Below are 21626 nucleotides of genomic sequence, written 5' to 3'. Positions count from 1 at the left end.
CAACCAACTTCTGCAAAGCAAATTTCAGAGTTATTTACATTCAGCAAGTTGCATTTGAAAATTTTATTTCGTCGTCATTACAGGACATAGAGAAAGAGCAAAGTAAAGACAACGTGTGGAAAGAAATTAAACACCTTTGGCAAGATAAGAATAATGTTACGATTAGAAACCACTACACTGTACGCAATGACATTCTATTTCGCCGCTCTCATCCTGACAGCAACAATTGGTTATTATGCATTCCTGACGAACTGGTTAACAAATTAATATGGTATACTCATTTAAGTTATGCACATTACGGAGCCAGAACTGCTATTTTGCCAACATGGAGAAACGTATACGACGAGTTTTAGCGTCATGTAACATTTGCCAGAAAGCTAAGTCAGACACCACTTCACATATTCCTCCATTATATCCCATTGTACCTGTTAAATTAAGACATATGGCCGCAGTAGACATTTTTGGTCCAATTCCGAGAACTAACAGAGGTTTTTGCTACATCTTTGTCGCTGTTGAACTCACTTCAAAATTTATTACTTTCACTCCGTTACGCAAAGCTACTGCTAAAACCGTTTCGAAAGCATTTGTAAAACATTTTCTACTTCATGTAGGGTATGTGATGAAAGTAATTTCTGATAATGGATCACAATTTCGTTCTGCTATATGGACACGCATGTTACGAGCTAGAAACATTTCTCCGATCTATGTATCCAGGTACCATGCTTCTTCGAACCCTTGTGAACGATTAATGAAAGAAATTGGTAAACTGTGTAGAATATACTGCCACAAAAGACATATTGATTGGGACACACACATATTCTCATTCCAAGATGTAATTAATTCCATACCAAATGAATCCACTATGCTATCTCCGTCTGTTATACTGAAAAATGTTGAACCACCTAACAAAATTAAAGAATTAGTAAACTTTCCTACATCTCGTCGATTACGACATCATGAAATAATTAACATTGCGCTGAACAACATCAAACGTGCCGCAGAGCGCCGGAGAAGACAGCAAAAACAGGTTTGCACACGCCGTGACTTTCACATTGGACAGAAGATATTAGTACGTACACACTATTTATCCAGCAGAATAAAAGGTAACTGCAGTAAATTTGAACTTCTATACGCAGGTCCATATCGGATTCGCAGCATTCCTCACCCCAATGTTGTACACGTCGAAACTTTGAGAACCAGAAAAACCAAAGGGAACCACCACGTATCCAACATCAAACCTTTTATTGAATGAACATAGTTTATGATTTGTGACACTGTAATGCCATTTCATAATTTTTTTATGACCACTTATGCAATTATATTCACATGAACACTTACTGATGATTATCGTATTTTTTCTTGGCAAGTGCCCGGCAAGGTAAGGTTAGCAGTTCGCTCTTCTTGTCGTTACACATCAGATCGTGCATATTTTTCCAGACAAACTTACGTATTTTATGAATAATTATGCAATTCTATGTAGTGACGTATTAATTTTATCAAATTTTCTCTCCATTAAAGTCTTTAATTCTCGCCTCTATTAACTACACTACCTACAAGCTAGCTCAGTCGGTAGAGCATGAGACTCTTAATCTCAGGGTCGTGGGTTCGAGCCCCACGTTGGGCGCCAGTTTAACGTAACTCGTGAATTGTAACTTATTGCTCTTTATTTATTTATTTTGGTTTTGTTTTTGTTATTGCCCGCGTAGTAACGCATGTATGAAAAGAGTTACGTGAAATACTTTTATTAATGCTGTGCTTTGAAATTCTTTATCGTCATTACCTTTAAAAAAAATAAATTATATATATATATTGAGATCTTATTGTTCTGTATCTGGCCTACACTTAAAGGAACGTTTTTTCGTAACTGTAACTCATGCTAAAACTCAATATATCTTCCCTACTTTATAGCTATTGAAAATTGAAATTACTTTGTCATGAACACTGATGTTACAGTTCGTATGATCGTTCAACAACAAAAGTTTGCAGTGGATTTTGTTTCTCGGTAAAACACCATTCAATACCACGACTAGCACAAGAACATGAGACTCTTATTAAAATAATACCCTTTCACTGTAAAGTTTGCCAGACCAGAACAGAGCACAGCAAGATTCTTATTCAATTTTGGAGGTACATTAACTTATTTGTACTGTGAATTATATACTATCAGCAGCCCGCGTCGACCTGCAACACATCATAAAATCTGCTGATCTTCTCTGCAAGCCTGGAAGCTAAAAGAAATAATATTGGAAGTAGTTTGAATACGCCGCGGCAGCGGCTCTTTCGTTCGTCGCGCAGCTCAGCACCACAGATAATATTTATATATAACTGAAAAATGTCTCAACAGGATGGGATAATAGGCAAGCAAGCTTTAACAATTAATAATGCAAGTTTTCATTTAAACAACTATATTAAAACATTTAAATATCTCAATGATTACAGACCTTTATGAATTCACACGTAATGGCGTACATCTCTTAGCCTCGACAAAAGAAAGCTACATTAGCGTTCGCTACTACAATACAGGAGATCTTACTCGCACGACTCTCAGATTAAGAAGACAAAGAAATTAATGTTTATCACGTATTATATACTAGATACTTTTTTAATCTTTGTTCAACATTATTGTCTGTGACGTTTTCATTATTCGCCGACGCAGATATTCTCAAATATAAATAATAAAAAAATACATAATTTTATACAATGACACAATATGATACATCTAATTTTCTAATTCCTACATAATATGTTGTTTTTCTACTAGACGTTACAATAAGTTTCACGTAACTCTCGTGAATTGTAAATTATTGCTCTTTATTTATTTACTTTGGTTTTGTTTTTGTTATTGCTCGCGTAGTAACGCATGTATGAAAAGAGTTACGTGAAATATTTTTATTAATGCTGTGCTTTGAAATTCTTTATCGTCATTACCTTTAAAAAAAATAAATTATATATATATTGAGATCTTATTGTTCTGTATGTGGCCTACACTTAAAGGAACGTTTTTTCGTAACTGTAACTCATGCTAAGCTATTGAAAATTGAAATTACTTTGTCATGAACACTGATGTTACAGTTCGTATGATCGTTCAACAACAAAAGTTTGCAGTGGATTTTGTTTCTCGGTAAAACACCATTCAATACCACGACTAGCACAAGAACATGAGACTCTTATTAAAATAATACGCTTTCACTGTAAAGTTAGCCAGACCAGAACAGAGCACAGCAAGATTCTTATTCAATTTTGGAGGTACATTAATTTAATTGTACTGTGAATTATATACTATCAGCAGCCCGCGTCAACCTGCAACACATCATAAAATCTGCTGATCTTCACTGCAAGTCTGGAAGCTAAAAGAAATAATGTTGGAAGTAGTTTGAATACGCCGCGGCAGCGGCTCTTTCGTTCGTTGCGCAGCTCAGCACCACAGATAATATTTATATATAACTGAAAACTGTCTCAACAGGATGGGATAATAGGCAAGCAAGCTTTAACAATTAATAATGCAAGTTTCATTTAAACAACTCTATTAAAACATTTAAATATCTCAATGATTACAGACCTTTATGAATTCACACGTAATGGCGTACATCTCTTAGCCTCGACAAAAGAAAGCTACATTAGCGTTCGCTACTACAATACAGGAGATCTTACTCGCACGACTCTCAGATTAAGAAGACAAAGAAATTAATGTTTATCACGTATTATGTACTAGATACTTTTTTAATCTTTGTTCAACATTTATTGTCTGTGGCGTTTTCATTATTCGCCGACGCAGATATTCTCAAATATAAATAATAAAAAAAATACATAATTTTATACAATGACACAATATGATACATCTAATTTTCTAATTCCTACATATGTTGTTTTTCTACTAGACGTTACAATGCCCCCTGGCAGCAATTGACTAACGTTAAAATGTTCGGCAATATGCTGCCACTAACGTCTGTTTGGTTATTGTCTGTTACATTGGTTGGACCATTCACTTTACATTTCTTAGTTCTTTTACACTGTAGGTTTAATTACACTTTTTATATTATTTTTACACTTTGCGAGGTGACCGTAAACCTAGTCCCAGGGTCATTACATTTATCTGGCTCCCCCATTCGGGCTACGTGCGATCAGAAAACCTGGGAAAACTGCGCCGGAGCCATGGTCATCTCGCCTGGTTTGTTTTAATACCCAGTTTGATCACAAAAAGTTCAGACTCTATCCAATGTTCACATATAACAAAGGCTTTTGTGAGAGCATGTTAAACCTTTAGTCTCTTTATTACCAATATACTTTCTACCCTTTTTCATATTTGTGTTCTGTATTGTAATGAAAGTCACTTATTACACATTTTTACAGTAGTATAATGAATCGTCTCTGCACTTACTCACGACAATTGTTTTAAAATGTTCTAGCATTCGTGCAAGTATACTTCATTAACATGACGGAAACATATCTATACATCACTGAACCAATGAATACTTTGAGTCTGCATTGAGTAACTCAAGAAAAAAACAAATGTTTGTCACGTCATTTCGTGTCCAATAAACCCTATTCATATTAGTGCATTAAGCACATAGTTGATAGTTCATTTGAATGACAACAATGTTGTACGGAGCTGGCGGCGCGAAGCAATTGTTGAGTAGCGTCGTCTGGATCGCGGCGTGCCGACGGCCGCTGGGTTCGACGACCGACTCTCAGTAACAGCGACGCAGTGCTGACGTGGCGCCCAAGCAGTCGCGAACCGCGCCGACCCATTCGCTGGTGTCGGCGAGTTGCAGTGGTTTACCGCGACCGGCTGGCTTGCGGCACTGCACTCGTCTCTGCTTCTCCGCATGGCTCCCCGTCGTAGTGCATGAAACAAACATTCCACACCGGTGTACTGTCTTTAAGGACACAGATTACTCGCTGTGGAAGAAAGTGCAATTTGTTAAAAGCGTTTATTGTTCAGTAAGCCGTCGCTTCACTGGTATGCACAGGATGTTTTGGCGTGATAACAGGTTTCTTGTGGCATTGTGACACTGGTATTCAGGGTTCGTCACACGCACATTATACTACACACTTTCACTCACTCTCACGGTTGATACACTGCCATAGCGTCTTTCAACCCGCGAAAATGTTTCGGTACACACATACTAAATGTCTCCGTCGAGCGATGTTTATTTGAATCGACTCCGAACGGATCAATAACTACTGTTTTTATACACTGTCTATTGTTCGTTGAGCTCTGCACTAGGACAGTCTGTCACTCAACACTTGACTTATCGACGTATATATTGGTACAGATACAACAGTCATTTTCTGTCCCTACTACACACAATATTCCGTCCTTTCCTCAATTATTTATGCACACAGTTTATTGTTCATACCTTTTAACTGTTCTTCGCATAATCACTCTCATTTCCATTGCGTCTATTTGTTTTTACCTTGTCACAACACACTTTTAATATTGTTACTAGGCGTATATGGCCCTTTTGTAAATTTTTTTAAAGGTGTGTGATTTTTTTGTACATAGTTTTCCTTTCCTTCTTTCTGTGTAGCTTGCCTGGTTATCACCCATCTAGCAAACAGATTTTACCATGTACATGACAGTTTGACTTGGGCATATTGCTCAATAAATACTTTATTTAGCACTAGCAGTATTTTTAATGATTTTTCCTACATGACTACAGTGTAGGTTCCGCATTGGTTGACTTAATTCACGTATCGCGTAATGAATATTCAAGGGCGTGTACCAAGTACACAGGCTTCAATTGAAGCATTGCTACATACAAAGCGGAGTTTACTCGGAACAGGCTTGTTTTTAATTAGCTTCTGCTCCAGTGTCGTTCTCAAATCACTACTGGCAGCAAACATCACATCACATAATTGTTCCATATTACAAAGTCAATTTTTGGCTAGTAAAGACTCTCTCTCTCAGGGTTCCTTATTCTAATACAATTACAACTGTTACCTTACACTATAAGATTGCATCATTAATTGTACTCACATACTACACATAGAAAATGATTCAAGAAATTAATCCTTTGTAAAATGATTCAAGAAATTAATCCTCACTTTATCAACAAGAAGATTGTTCGTTGCTTGATGAGCATATAATATTTTAATGGCTCTAATTGTCTTTAAACAAAATCTTTCCTGTGTAAGCTATTGTTCACTTTATGATTCCACTTCCTCCAAGTTTAATTACACACAAATTTCTTTCTTAATACTAACATACTTATACTCTAAAACATAATTAACATCTTCTTACAACTATTGCTCTTTATATGTGAGATGTCACTGAATAAATAACTTCACATCTTTACGTGGATACAATCCTTTGATCTTCCCCGTATGGGGATGTGCTAACAAATAGCTACATTCGTGTGGCACGCTTATTACTTCAAAGGGCCCTGAACATAGCAATTGCCACTTACTATTCTGCTTTAAAGGTGGCTGAGGATTTAGGGTGGTTCCGAATAAGTACTAGATCCCCTACATTATATTTCTGTTCGTTATTATACCTCGATCGTACATCTTTTTTCTCTTTGGCCACTACTTCTCTCCTCGAGCAAGGGATGGAGTAAGTTGCGCGACAGTATGTTTTGTGGGGCATCACCTCTATGTGATAGTGGTACCCTTTGACTATTCCTGGACGGTCGGTAAATACCATAGTATATTCCGATAGCAGCTGCGTCAACTGTTGCTTTTGTGTATCGTTTAAACCTTCGGATTACTGCACTTTGGTTTGAAATGCCTGAACATTTGTTTCAAAATTTCGATCCTCTAAATTCGGATAATAGAGGTCTGCTACATGTGAAAAATCATCGAGTTGTAGTACCCAAGGGTTCCTACCTTTGATATTAATTCGATTACAACACGGCACAAGTACCTCCTTCGATTTCATCATAGATAACTCAATCCTCCTACCTCTATTAACTATGCTTAATTTCCCCAAGGAGAGGTCGATCACTGCGTCCCTCTCACGAAGAAAATCTACTCCCAGAATGCAGGCCACCTTTAATCCTTTGACAACGAGGAACGAGCTCACTATGGCTTCGCCCTCCTTACAAATCTCCACCTGCACCTGGTACCTAACTAATTGGCTCTGTGCACTAATGGCTCCAGACACCTTACAATTATTAACCGGGAAAGTCGGAATGCTACGTCCTTTCCCCAGTGCTTTAAACAACTCCATACTCATTACACTTACTGAGGCACCTGTGTCGATGATTATATTCACTGCAACATCATTGATTTTCGCTTCTATTAAGGCTTGCACATTTTCGTTATTATCTTTCTTACATTCGTGCGGTTCGTTCAGTAGATCTTTATCCATACTGACACCGTCGTTGTATCGCAGCATACATATTCCAGGTACATTATCACTCGTGTTGCTCTCACTCCACCCCTCGGCCATCGATGGAGAGCGTGTCGAGGCCGATTCTAGTTTGTTGAATTGCTTACTTGTGAGGTACTTGGACGGCTATTGTCCGCGACCTCCACTATATGTACACTCTTTGACATAAAACTCGACCGGCGGCCGGCCGCTTCAGAGGCTAAGTCCGCGCCGATAGCGACATGGGACATAAAAACTGGCCAACTCGCTAATTCTCTAAGTCCGGTTATCTGCACAATCTGGCAACACTGTAGACTGCGGCACTTCCTGGAGGAAAACTTGTCCCAAGATAGAGAAACTCTAGGCTGATTACGCCTGTGGTCTAGCGGTAGCGTGCGTTGTTTCTGTTCATAATGTCAGTGGATCGAGAGCGGCTGGCATAAAATATTTTTATAGCCTCTTCTGTCTGAATGCTGAAGACGTGAATGTAATGGTAGCGCAGATTCAATCTATTTCACTTTGTGACACACCGATATCAAAATTTTATCCAGTAACGATTTTGCGGCAGATTTCCTGCAGAATGTCCTCCTCTGGACGCCGTATGCGGCAAAGCTCCGGGATCCATTTGCTGGCTACTGGCAGCGGCCGTGGCGACAGCAGCGGCGCTGCACTCCCCCGTTCTTTATCGAAAGCGCCTGCTACCGCTCATCGCTTTTGATGATTTAAAACGCTTTATTATTAAATGTTGCTCCACAGAAAATTTCTACAATTTCCATTAACGCTCAAAAGCAACGGAGACAGACGCCCTGATTAGTAGGCGGGTAATCGGCAAGAGCTGAGTATGGCCCGAAATTAATTTTATAGACTGGGACGAAATTAAACCACCTCACTACATTCGATGAATTTATAAATGCTTCATACCTCGTTTCTTTTCCTTTCAAACTTAATTATTTGTGCAACTTTTGGTCAATGTTTGGATGTTTTCGTCAAGCCAGAGTGAGCGTCTGTGGTGTAAAGTGTATTACAGTTCTTGTTTCATTCCTTATGGTAAGTCTATGCGATAAACTGTGTGAATACCTTACAATGCATGCTCTGTAGCAGTGCAGGCACACTGCACATTTGGAGTTCCATGTGTGGGTTCATGAAGTATTTATTGTTGATCGGAAGTGATAGTTAAGGTCATCAGATTTAAACCAGAAAAATTTGTCGTTTTGAAGGTTTCAGAGAACGGAAAGGAATTGCTAACGCCGGTGTTAGAAAACGTCTACAGTTAAATGCTATTGCAAAAATTTAGAAGAAGGGAACTATATTAATGAACATGTGCACTTCATAAACAACCTTCTGACATGTTAGACCTATATGACGAACAAAGCTCAAATTTATATCGTTGACAGTCGGTTTGAATCTTTTGAGGACCTATTTTACAGTGAAGCACCTTGGAATTTGCAAAGCAGAAATCCATGATATTAACTTAATTTACTAAGTCGAAATCGGACGAAGATTGATGTTTAAAGGCATTCTTCAGATTTCGCATAAGAAATTTTTACTAGCAGTTTGCAACTCCATTAATTAAAATGGAAAATAAAAGGTTGTAGTCAGCGGCTTCTACCGTGATTCGAACTTATAGTACAAGCACTGCAACGCACAAGGGAACCTCTGAGCTAACGACACACTGGCGGCCAGAAGCGGACTATAGTCACTGCGATGTTGCCTGAGCCTCAAAACGCAACCTTAAACACACAAACAGAGGAGGTGGAGATTACTGTTTTAACGTCCCGTCGACAACGATGTCATTAGAGACGGAGCACAAGCTCGGATTAGGGAAGGATGGGGAAGGAAATCGGCCGTGCCCTTCCTAAGGAACCATCCCGGCATTTGCCTGAAGCGATTTAGGGAAATCATTGAAAACCTAAATCAGGATGGCCGGGCGCGGGATTGCACCGTCGTCCTCCCGAATGCACACACAAACAGGTGTTACTTATGTGAAGAACGCCGTTCTTGGAGTCCAGAAATTAAATATACTTTCTAATTGCAGCGGATTATATCGTACGAGTCTTCGATGTGGAAAACGAATGTCAAGTGAATTTAGCGAGGTAACGCCGACCTACAACCGGAAGTAAATGCACTATCAGAGTGTTGACAAATACTTGCTACGACGCTGCCATTTCTCGGCTCTCTGACGAGGCAGCTCTTCAGCGAAATGCTTGCCGTGATTCTCCGATACGGTTCTTCAGAGTGGAGACGCGCGCGCACGTTTGGTTTTTATGCGGCGTTCTCCCCTGATGGTTTCTGACTTCGCCTTGTGGGCTATGTATACATATGAGACATTCAGTTATCATTAATCCAGAATGATACAAGTTTCAGCTTCCGGCGTGGAAGAAGGCTGTTGACGCCGACATTATATCATTTCAACGTAGGGAAAGCAAAACGGATCATTCAATGTTTCTCATTCAACATAAAGCATGTGAGATAAATTTCCGTAACGTTCATAAGCATCTAAAAATACAAACGAAGTAAAAATACACCGGAAGCTTATTCGAATTGAATATAATGTAAGATACCAAACGCTTTGCACCTCGATGTCGAATTTGTCCACTTGCAATCGTTTGCAGCATGCACATAGAATGTCATGATTACCACGAGAATGAAGAAATATGTTGGTAAGGATGGAAGCAAGAAGAGACGCAGTCAACAAATATTCTATTCCTCATGGCATTCATTTCATTTGACACGTAAGAAGAGGTAAAGCGGGAATTTACTTTCGTTAACACGAAAGATATACCGCACATATTGATAACGAGGAAGTCTTCGTCTTCATACGTTTCCTCCTTGAAATCTGTATGCTCTATTATATACTAAGTAGCCGGTTCATTGTTTCAGTAATGTTACCCTCTTGTTTGACCCCGTAACGATGAACAGATTCCAAATGCATGTCTCTGCGTGAAAGTAGCTGTTCGAACCCTTCCTGGGTTGTTTTTTGTGTTTTATTGCTTGGAATTCCTGAAGCAGACCACTGTGCCTTCCCCCTCGTGGGTTAGGTCTCAAAACTAAACCGCTTTGTATCCAATGGCATAATTTATTCATACAGCATCAGCATAAGACTCTTGCGAGTGAGAGAATGACAATAACAATCGTAACAAGAACAAGCAAATAATGAATGATGTTTATTCCAACGCAGAACGAGAATGGCTTTAAATATAAAAATCTATATCTATATCCATATCTATTGATCTTTGAGTTGGCACAATGCAAATATATTCTTAGCATTTAGTTACTGCCGGCCGCGGTGGTCTCGCGGTTCTAGGCGCGCAGTCCGGAACCGTGCGACTGCTACGGTCGCAGGTTCGAATCCTGCCTCGGGCATGGATGTGTGTGATGTCCTTAGGTTAGTTAGGTTTAAGTAGTTCTAAGTTCTAGGGGACTTATGACCACAGCAGTTGAGTCCCATAGTGCTCAGAGCCATTTGAACCATTTAGTTACTGAATTTAGTTCTGGATGTTTGCAGAGAAAAGGAAAAGTCGGTACTTCTCGGTAGTGTAATATAATGTGAACCAGCAACTACCCTTTCCTTAGAACAAGACTCAACCAGGTCCTCAAGTAGGCACTGCTGCATTCTGTTCCCTGACATTGCTCTGATAACGGTTAATGCAGATAGTTCCGATTATGAAATACAAAACATATTGCAGGTTAGTTCCTAGGATAGTAACATTAAATTTGCGTTGTAGACGGCACATGAACGTGACGACTATCCATATTACTCATCAATATAAAAAGACAATATTTTGGGAATTTAGCAGGATTACTCAAAATGAATTCTGAAATTGGGTGACTGACCGCACAGGTGCTAAATGTCGTCAAGAGTATACGATGTCCTAATCGCATTAGGAATATGAAGATCGTCTTCGACAGCTCGCAACTTTCACATTGCCATCTCCACCCTACTCCAGACAGCTCTCGGTGGAGTTGCACTACGTTGCCGATGTTATGGAAGGCCTTCAAACCGACAACAGACCACATATTGAAAAATACAAGCGAATTCTCTTGCAGCGTAAGCTTATTGTAACTAATCTAAAAATTATTGGAGAGGAACATTGTCCTATTCAAAAAAAGTAAAATGTTACACACTGTTGACGTCAAACGGACATTATCTATGTCCAGTCTTGGTCCTACTCATCTATAATATCAAGTGTACTATGAAAATGATTATATATAATGGATTATAAGGTAATGCATTGATACCAGATGGTGGGGGCCGGCCGATGTGGCCGTGCGGTTCTAGGCGCTTCAGTCTGGAACCGCGTGACCGCTACGGTCGCAGGTTCGAATCCTGCCTCGGGCATGGATATGTGTGATGTCCTTAGGTTAGTTAGGTTTAAGTAGTTCTAAGTTCTAGGGGACTGATGACCTTAGAAGTTAAGTCTCATAGTGCTCAGAGCCATTTGAACCATTTGAACTATTTAACACAAAATGACATTAAAAATTTAAGTTATTCACGAGCAGCTAGTTGAGAATATGTATGAACATTAAATGACACGACGAACCGTCTTGTTCTGCATATGGATTCAAACCCAGCTCATGCAGACTAAGCAAAGATTTCGTGACTGACGGAAACTAACAGTCATTCCTGATTAGGCATACAGAGAGTGATATACCTCGATTTTAGACAGTATCAGTTAGCAAATATCAACTTTAAATTGCATAGCGCAAACATTTTTAACAGACGCGAATTCCTACCCAGCATCTATTGTCCCTGTTAACGAACTACGAGAGATGTTAAATATTGCTTCTTCACAAGTAACTTACTTGAAATGCCGTGAGGTAAAGCTGTGTGTTGGACACGGATTCGAACCCGGAACCTAATCGGATTGCTATCGAAGCACAGTCAAATGTGACATATCGGAATTTCGCGGCAGTAACTAGATGTTTTAACTGAAATGACGAGACGAAACATTAATTTTTTCCTTCCCAGGACTCCAACCCAGCACCTATCGCTGTTATATTCTAGAGAAAACGAACGTTAAATATGGGTTTGTTGCACCAGCAGTGACATGTGAGCATGTTTGAACTGAAATAATATGACGAAGAGTTCAGCGCTCACTGGGAATAGAGCCCCACACATATCGTTGTTGACTACACACAAAGAGACGTCAGCTACCGACTTTTTCTCCACCAGCTGCTCAGAATAGCATCTTGAACTTACAGTCATCTCGCAAATAGTTCTGTGTCTCACTGGGAGTTAAAAACGTCAGATATCGTTAGTGTTGACAGCGAATGAAAATACATTAAAAATCAAAATTATTATCCACCAGCAGATAGGTTTTCTCATGCTAGAGCTTGATAATACATAATTAAATCTTTAGTGCCGGGCCAGGATTCGATCCCATTCACGCATAATATGTGAGGGTGTTGGGGAATCTGCAGTTTTGAACAAACAACAAATTGTAGCCGACCTGTATGCCACGAAGGGATCAAATTCCGCGTTAAGGGCGGTCTGAGTTGCATTCCCAGTTCAGAACCAATTTTATCGACATACAGAAGCTCAAATAAAAGATGGAATAAGTGTCCTGTGACCATACATAGCGTTTGTGTCGTCACTTGAAATAAATAACTAGTATAAGAAAGGTTACTGGTGATAGAGTTTCTACATGTCGCCACTCCAGACTTTATTGTGGTTCAACCTACCGTCTACTTGGTAAAGAAGGAATATCATCTTTAATGTGAATTTTCAGACCACGCAGCCAATATATCTCCTTCACTTGGTGTAGCCAGGAGAGAATGGAATCTGTCTCTCCCTATCTAAAATCATTGACAGAAGTGGGAATCGAACCCAGACCATAGGTATAACGACCTACCATCCGTCCAACAGACCACGAAATCCTCTTCTCTGCGAGTCATTTTTCTATCGTAACGCAGTTGCGCCACACTGGATGAGAATTCTGACACACAGGCTCCCTGTAGTAATTTGCAGCATGTTCAGTAAATTCATTTACTTGGTTGACCGAATCACCATGAACTAGCTGCCTCGGCTACCCAGTGCATACATTCGACTATTTTGTAATCACAGAAATAAAATCACGTAACTGCCACCTACACACAACTGCCAACATTGTATGATGCAGAAGTTTAAATAGGAAGTGTTCCTTTCCACTTGAGCTCTTCTATTGCGCTATCTGTTACTAGAAAACGTCGTTCAGTCCAAAAGAAAAGCTGTAACTGTTTGTCTCTCAGAAGTCAAGACCTGGCCATATGCATAATCTCACAGTGCTGGGAATCCAAAAGTTGTGGAGGAATAGTTGCCGAGCTCTGGAGCTGTTGTAGCTACGTGTTAGCTTGTAGCATAGATAAGATGTCGCGAGTTCGAATACATTCAGTGCTACATTTTTTTAAAACGCAATTCTGCTCTCTGCTGAAGTTATCAATCCAATGGAACTTTGAACATAATTCCCTTCACTTCTCAACCCAAAGTAGTCGCATGTGGAAAAAGGACTAACTACTGTGACATTTTGTTCTATTCAGGTTTAATAGACAGCAGGCAGCAGATGCATCTCGAAGATGTGCAGGGAGAGCGCATCGTGCCATAATATGTCAGAAAAGTATTTTCTACATTAGCCGTCGTGTGGTAGTGATATTTTATTCTTCTTCAAACTTTGTTTGACAGCTTTAACTCAGAACAAGTTTTCTACATGCATGTAATCAATAAACTGCATGTGCATTGTCAGACTGTCATAGGTAACATCAGAGAATTCGCATATATCGTTGATGATTAATTTCTCTCTCATGTTTACTATTGTTTTAACAACACCAAAGGAAACCTTACGAAAATTGTGCACTGTATTATAAGAAATGAAATAAAACTAACCATGATAACCTTACGACGAAAGTATCTGTACACAAGCATGCCTCTATCGACACGAATTAGTAAAATACTACTCACTTAGATTTTGATTGGGCCTGTGTTTAATTGGTATGCTGTGTCATACTCAAGAGGTATGCAAATGTGGCATTTCATAAATATAGTTACGTATTCCTAGAAACCCAAAATTCGCTTGTCAGCAGCGGAAAGAGGCGTTACCTGTTGTGCAGCATTGTAAGTTTTTCAACATTGCACTATGAGCTGAAAGCATTTTCTTGCGATTTCCTTATTGATGTTTGATCTGACTGCTTGTAGCTCTTTCACAGAAGGGATAAAAACGTTACAGTCAGTGAGACTGGAGCTGCGAACCGTAACAGACGCTGTTTCCCAGGTCAGCACGTTACCACAGAGCTGGCGAGGAGGTATGGGTCTCAGCTTCCTATTACGACGGCAATAGTAACTAGAACTCGTAAACCGCTATTTAAAGGTCGAGATTAGTTGCGATTTCCACCTGCAACGACTTTCCTGGGCTGAAAACCGTAAATTTTCAATCTTTTGTTACCCTTCAAGCTGTAATAACTCAGATTATTCAATGGAAATGACAGATAAAATCAAGTGAACTTTGAGGCTTAATTCCGTGCACACCAGGAAGTAACTCGTCGATCACAGAGTTGCCAAACATACGTTGCCTTGTTGCCAAATCTCAGTTACAGTACCAGCAGGAAGAAGACAAACCGATGTGATCCTACAGCGGTCTGGGAAGTGACCATAGCTGGTGTCTCCAAGTCGCGGCTGCTACGGCCTGGAATACGTAATGCGTCTGATTCGCTTTCTGTAACTAGGTTTAGGGACTGGAGCGTAGTTACTAATAATACTCAGAACTGACTGCAAACTGAGCATCATAAATCAGTAACTCTCATTGTTGTTTTTATATTTCTTTCGTAAGTGCACTCAAAACTAAGAAAGTCATTCACAGGCGTTTTCGTGCCTCGCCGATAGTCGAGCACAACATACAAATAAAAATAAAAAATAATGTGTGTGTGTGTGTGTGTGTGTGTGTGTGAGAGAGAGAGAGAGAGAGAGAGAGAGAGAGAGAGAGAGAGAGAGAGAAATAAAAAGCAATGAGAGAGAGTGTAAAAAATTGTTGTAAAGAAATTGAATCATGGTATTTAAAGAAATCTTTCATTAAAATGACACGTTCCACATCATTACGAAATGTCGTATTCATGATCTATGGAACAAGAGTTAATCTAATGTAATCTAATCTAATCTAATCACATCATATTGATGATTAGCCATGAAGAGTCATGAATTACCGAAATTTTTGCCAAACAAGTAACCAAATCTAAACTTGAAAATAAAAGACGACAATTTTTGTAATAAACCGTGACTCCTATCAAGACCCTTTCATCCCTGTTATCTAACCACGAAAGATGTCTGATATACCTCTATTCTGAAGTAACAAAGTGTGCATGCATTTAAAGATGAAGTGCATGATGTGAAGTTCTGTGACGGAGATACGAACCCAACACGTAATCCGATTGTTAACTAAGAAAAATCAAATGTTACGTATCGGTTTTTCTTACGAGCCGCTAGGTGTCTGAATCTAAAATAAGGATACAAACTTTTGTGCCTAAGCGACAATCGAACTGCACACCTACCGTGCATCCACGAATATAGCTTAAGTATCAGTTGCTTACTCATGAACAGTAAGATGTGTGCGTGTTTGACCAGAAATAACGACACCTGTTGCGATTGTTGGCAACACATGAACAGACATTGAAATTGCGCGTTAATTTTCACTAGCAGGTGGGTGTGCACTTGATAAAGCTAGAAATGAAAGTATGAATATTTTTGTACTGGATCAGGTTTCAGACCCACATACTTACCTTTGGAGGAGACCTAGAGAAGATTGCAGTCTTGGGAAAAGGAACGAAATGACTGAACTATACTGTTCCGAGAGATTCAGATCCTCGAAAGAGGAGATACGAATTCGAATCACAGTCCAGCACCAAATTTTTAAACGTCTCTAGTTCAATCAAGTACAAGTAAAATAAGAGCCCTGTCCCTTTAAATGGCTGTCGGTTCATCGAATAAAATAAAATTTTCTAATGTAAGTAAGCTTACTGGCGACTGTATTTCTGTTTACCATGACTTCCGCTGTGTCATTTCCCAACGTAAACCGGCTCTGCCCAGTTGGTAATGAAGGAACGTGATGTTTAATGCGGATTCTGGATTATAACGTCTTTCTCTTGAGGTTACCAGAGGTAAAATAAATCTCTTTGTGCCTCTTAAAAGTAAATGCCTGAACCCACGCATTGCACTTGTGATAGTTCGTTCCACCAGACCACATTTCCCAGCCCCAGGAGTGTGCTGTAACGGATGATGTGCTTAGCTTACAAAATTAGTCACGGTGGAAAAAATGCGAGTCTATTAAATGGTCAAGTAGAAGCAAGCTTCTGACGCAGAGATTATGCTATTCTCATGTCAGCAGGATGTAAAGACTCTTCTAGGCATCATAGGCTGGATGTGAAGCCATTTTGATTTTTCACAAATTCAGCAAATTTCTTAGTTCGAGAAAATCCACTGTGAAGTGTGAAGTTGCCGGATAATTCGATTATTACTGTTATTATTAATATCATTTTATTCATACCGCTGCTGTAACACAAGTGCTTGAACATCATTTAGTGCCTTTTGGTCACTATAGAAGTAGTTTCCCAAGAACAGGTTCTTTCCCTGTCTACGGAATCCTTTTCATGTTAATATCAACCACCAGCAATTACTCGTAGATTACATTAAAACTAAAGTAATTGACGAAGACGTTACTTGGTAACAAAAACGCACTGCCTTTCTTCATTTACTTTCGCCTAGAAATGGCTATCGAGTACTGACAAACCAAAAGGCAAGAGATCTTACTGCCTTCCGATATACGTTGCTGTTAGTTCTTCCACATGATTTGGTCGACATGACCTGTTTCAAGTAGTGTATGACAGACAGTGTTTTAGAAAATCTATTGTTTCCCTTTGCAATAAACAGAAGTATTTTCATTCTAAGCTGTCCAAGTACAAAATTTTCGCAATATTAGTTCAAATTTAATATTCGCTTCTATAATGTAGGAAAGTATTTCACAGTCGCAAAACTCGCATCCGAAACGTTGACCTTACACTTAGTCGCTGACCATAAATTCTAGCTCAGAGTGATACCAGTTTAAATAACCTAATGTAGCGAAGACTGTTTGCCAGTGCTCTTTCTCACCGGAAAATACGCAATTGACTCATTTGGCTCCATAAGTACACTGTAACAGTAATTTCTGTGTGAAATTTGTCAGTAAGCTTTCGCCTTCCAACCGGCAAAATACGGAAGAGTACGGCCGGTAAACAATTCACAAACCACGATTTAGTGCCGATAAGACGAAAAGATCAACCTGACACAAACTGTGGGAAGTTTGTTTTACAACCTTCGTACCTGGATATTCAGCTTTTTCCTATTTGAGATATCTGTGAACGTTGCTGCTTAAGACGATTTAAGCAGAAACTAAATTCCCTCAGCTTCGACAATGTTTAAAGAAATCGTCTTATCGGCACTAAATCGTGGTTTGTGAATTGTTTACCGGCCGTACTCTTCCGTATTTTGCCGGTTGGAAGGCGAAAGCTTACTGACAAATTTCACACAGAAATTACTGTTACAGTGTACTTATGGAGCCAAATCAGTCAATTGCGTATTTTCCGGTGAGAAAGAGCACTGGCAAACAGTCTTCGCTACATTAGGTTATTTAAACTGGTATCACTCTGAGCTAGAATTTATGGTCAGCGACTAAGTGTAAGGTCAACGTTTCGGATGCGAGTTTTGCGACTGTGAAATACTTTCCTACATTATAGAAGCGAATATTAAATTTGAACTAATATTGCGAAAATTTTGTACTTGGACAGCTTAGAATGAAAATACTTCTGTTTATTGCAAAGGGAAACAATAGATTTTCTAAAACACTGTCTGTCATACACTACTTGAAACAGGTCATGTCGACCAAATCATGTGGAAGAACTAACAGCAACGTATATCGGAAGGCAGTAAGATCTCTTGCCTTTTGGTTTGTCAGTACTCGATAGCCATTTCTAGGCGAAAGTAAATGAAGAAAGGCAGTGCGTTTTTGTTACCAAGTAACGTCTTCGTCAATTACTTTAGTTTTAATGTAATCTACGAGTAATTGCTGGTGGTTGATATTAACATGAAAAGGATTCCGTAGACAGGGAAAGAACCTGTTCTTGGGAAACTACTTCTATAGTGACCAAAAGGCACTAAATGATGTTCAAGCACTTGTGTTACAGCAGCGGTATGAATAAAATGATATTAATAATAACAGTAATAATCGAATTATCCGGCAACTTCACACTTCACAGTGGATTTTCTCGAACTAAGAAATTTGCTGAATTTGTGAAAAATCAAAATGGCTTCACATCCAGCCTATGATGCCTAGAAGAGTCTTTACATCCTGCTGACATGAGAATAGCATAATCTCTGCGTCAGAAGCTTGCTTCTACTTGACCATTTAATAGACTCGCATTTTTTCCACCGTGACTAATTTTGTAAGCTAAGCACATCATCCGTTACAGCACACTCCTGGGGCTGGGAAATGTGGTCTGGTGGAACGAACTATCACAAGTGCAATGCGTGGGTTCAGGCATTTACTTTTAAGAGGCACAAAGAGATTTATTTTACCTCTGGTAACCTCAAGAGAAAGACGTTATAATCCAGAATCCGCATTAAACATCACGTTCCTTCATTACCAACTGGGCAGAGCCGGTTTACGTTGGGAAATGACACAGCGGAAGTCATGGTAAACAGAAATACAGTCGCCAGTAAGCTTACTTACATTAGAAAATTTTATTTTATTCGATGAACCGACAGCCATTTAAAGGGACAGGGCTCTTATTTTACTTGTACTTGATTGAACTAGAGACGTTTAAAAATTTGGTGCTGGACTGTGATTCGAATTCGTATCTCCTCTTTCGAGGATCTGAATCTCTCGGAACAGTATAGTTCAGTCATTTCGTTCCTTTTCCCAAGACTGCAATCTTCTCTAGGTCTCCTCCAAAGGTAAGTATGTGGGTCTGAAACCTGATCCAGTACAAAAATATTCATACTTTCATTTCTAGCTTTATCAAGTGCACACCCACCTGCTAGTGAAAATTAACGCGCAATTTCAATGTCTGTTCATGTGTTGCCAACAATCGCAACAGGTGTCGTTATTTCTGGTCAAACACGCACACATCTTACTGTTCATGAGTAAGCAACTGATACTTAAGCTATATTCGTGGATGCACGGTAGGTGTGCAGTTCGATTGTCGCTTAGGCACAAAAGTTTGTATCCTTATTTTAGATTCAGACACCTAGCGGCTCGTAAGAAAAACCGATACGTAACATTTGATTTTTCTTAGTTAACAATCGGATTACGTGTTGGGTTCGTATCTCCGTCACAGAACTTCACATCATGCACTTCATCTTTAAATGCATGCACACTTTGTTACTTCAGAATAGAGGTATATCAGACATCTTTCGTGGTTAGATAACAGGGATGAAAGGGTCTTGATAGGAGTCACGGTTTATTACAAAAATTGTCGTCTTTTATTTTCAAGTTTAGATTTGGTTACTGGTTTGGCAAAAATTTCGGTAATTCATGACTCTTCATGGCTAATCATCAATATGATGTGATTAGATTAGATTAGATTACATTAGATTAACTCTTGTTCCATAGATCATGAATACGACATTTCGTAATGATGTGGAACGTGTCATTTTAATGAAAGATTTCTTTAAATACCATGATTCAATTTCTTTACAACAATTTTTTACACTCTCTCTCATTGCTTTTTATTTCTCTCTCTCTCTCTCTCTCTCTCTCTCTCTCTCTCTCACACACACACACACACACACACACACACACACACACACATTATTTTTTATTTTTATTTGTATGTTGTGCTCGACTATCGGCGAGGCACGAAAACGCCTGTGAATGACTTTCTTAGTTTTGAGTGCACTTACGAAAGAAATATAAAAACAACAATGAGAGTTACTGATTTATGATGCTCAGTTTGCAGTCAGTTCTGAGTATTATTAGTAACTACGCTCCAGTCCCTAAACCTAGTTACAGAAAGCGAATCAGACGCATTACGTATTCCAGGCCGTAGCAGCCGCGACTTGGAGACACCAGCTATGGTCACTTCCCAGACCGCTGTAGGATCACATCGGTTTGTCTTCTTCCTGCTGGTACTGTAACTGAGATTTGGCAACAAGGCAACGTATGTTTGGCAACTCTGTGATCGACGAGTTACTTCCTGGTGTGCACGGAATTAAGCCTCAAAGTTCACTTGATTTTATCTGTCATTTCCATTGAATAATCTGAGTTATTACAGCTTGAAGGGTAACAAAAGATTGAAAATTTACGGTTTTCAGCCCAGGAAAGTCGTTGCAGGTGGAAATCGCAACTAATCTCGACCTTTAAATAGCGGTTTACGAGTTCTAGTTACTATTGCCGTCGTAATAGGAAGCTGAGACCCATACCTCCTCGCCAGCTCTGTGGTAACGTGCTGACCTGGGAAACAGCGTCTGTTACGGTTCGCAGCTCCAGTCTCACTGACTGTAACGTTTTTATCCCTTCTGTGAAAGAGCTACAAGCAGTCAGATCAAACATCAATAAGGAAATCGCAAGAAAATGCTTTCAGCTCATAGTGCAATGTTGAAAAACTTACAATGCTGCACAACAGGTAACGCCTCTTTCCGCTGCTGACAAGCGAATTTTGGGTTTCTAGGAATACGTAACTATATTTATGAAATGCCACATTTGCATACCTCTTGAGTATGACACAGCATACCAATTAAACACAGGCCCAATCAAAATCTAAGTGAGTAGTATTTTACTAATTCGTGTCGATAGAGGCATGCTTGTGTACAGATACTTTCGTCGTAAGGTTATCATGGTTAGTTTTATTTCATTTCTTATAATACAGTGCACAATTTTCGTAAGGTTTCCTTTGGTGTTGTTAAAACAATAGTAAACATGAGAGAGAAATTAATCATCAACGATATATGCGAATTCTCTGATGTTACCTATGACAGTCTGACAATGCACATGCAGTTTATTGATTACATGCATGTAGAAAACTTGTTCTGAGTTAAAGCTGTCAAACAAAGTTTGAAGAAGAATAAAATATCACTACCACACGACGGCTAATGTAGAAAATACTTTTCTGACATATTATGGCACGATGCGCTCTCCCTGCACATCTTCGAGATGCATCTGCTGCCTGCTGTCTATTAAACCTGAATAGAACAAAATGTCACAGTAGTTAGTCCTTTTTCCACATGCGACTACTTTGGGTTGAGAAGTGAAGGGAATTATGTTCAAAGTTCCATTGGATTGATAACTTCAGCAGAGAGCAGAATTGCGTTTTAAAAAAATGT

The 21626-nt window shown here is 39.3% G+C and overlaps 1 non-coding gene across 1 annotated transcript; it reads left to right on the top strand.

Annotated features, from left to right (window-relative positions):
* Positions 1–1548: 1548 nt before the first annotated feature.
* Trnak-cuu (transfer RNA lysine (anticodon CUU)) lies at positions 1549–1624 on the top strand. Its single transcript has one exon. It is a non-coding gene; the product is annotated as a tRNA-Lys (tRNA).
* Positions 1625–21626: the final 20002 nt, after the last annotated feature.

Source organism: Schistocerca nitens, chromosome 8 (genome assembly GCF_023898315.1).
Source record: "Schistocerca nitens isolate TAMUIC-IGC-003100 chromosome 8, iqSchNite1.1, whole genome shotgun sequence".
Classification (NCBI taxonomy): domain Eukaryota; kingdom Metazoa; phylum Arthropoda; class Insecta; order Orthoptera; family Acrididae; genus Schistocerca; species Schistocerca nitens.
Note: the sequence above shows the minus strand (reverse complement) of the source record. Positions and strands in the feature narration are given on the sequence as shown.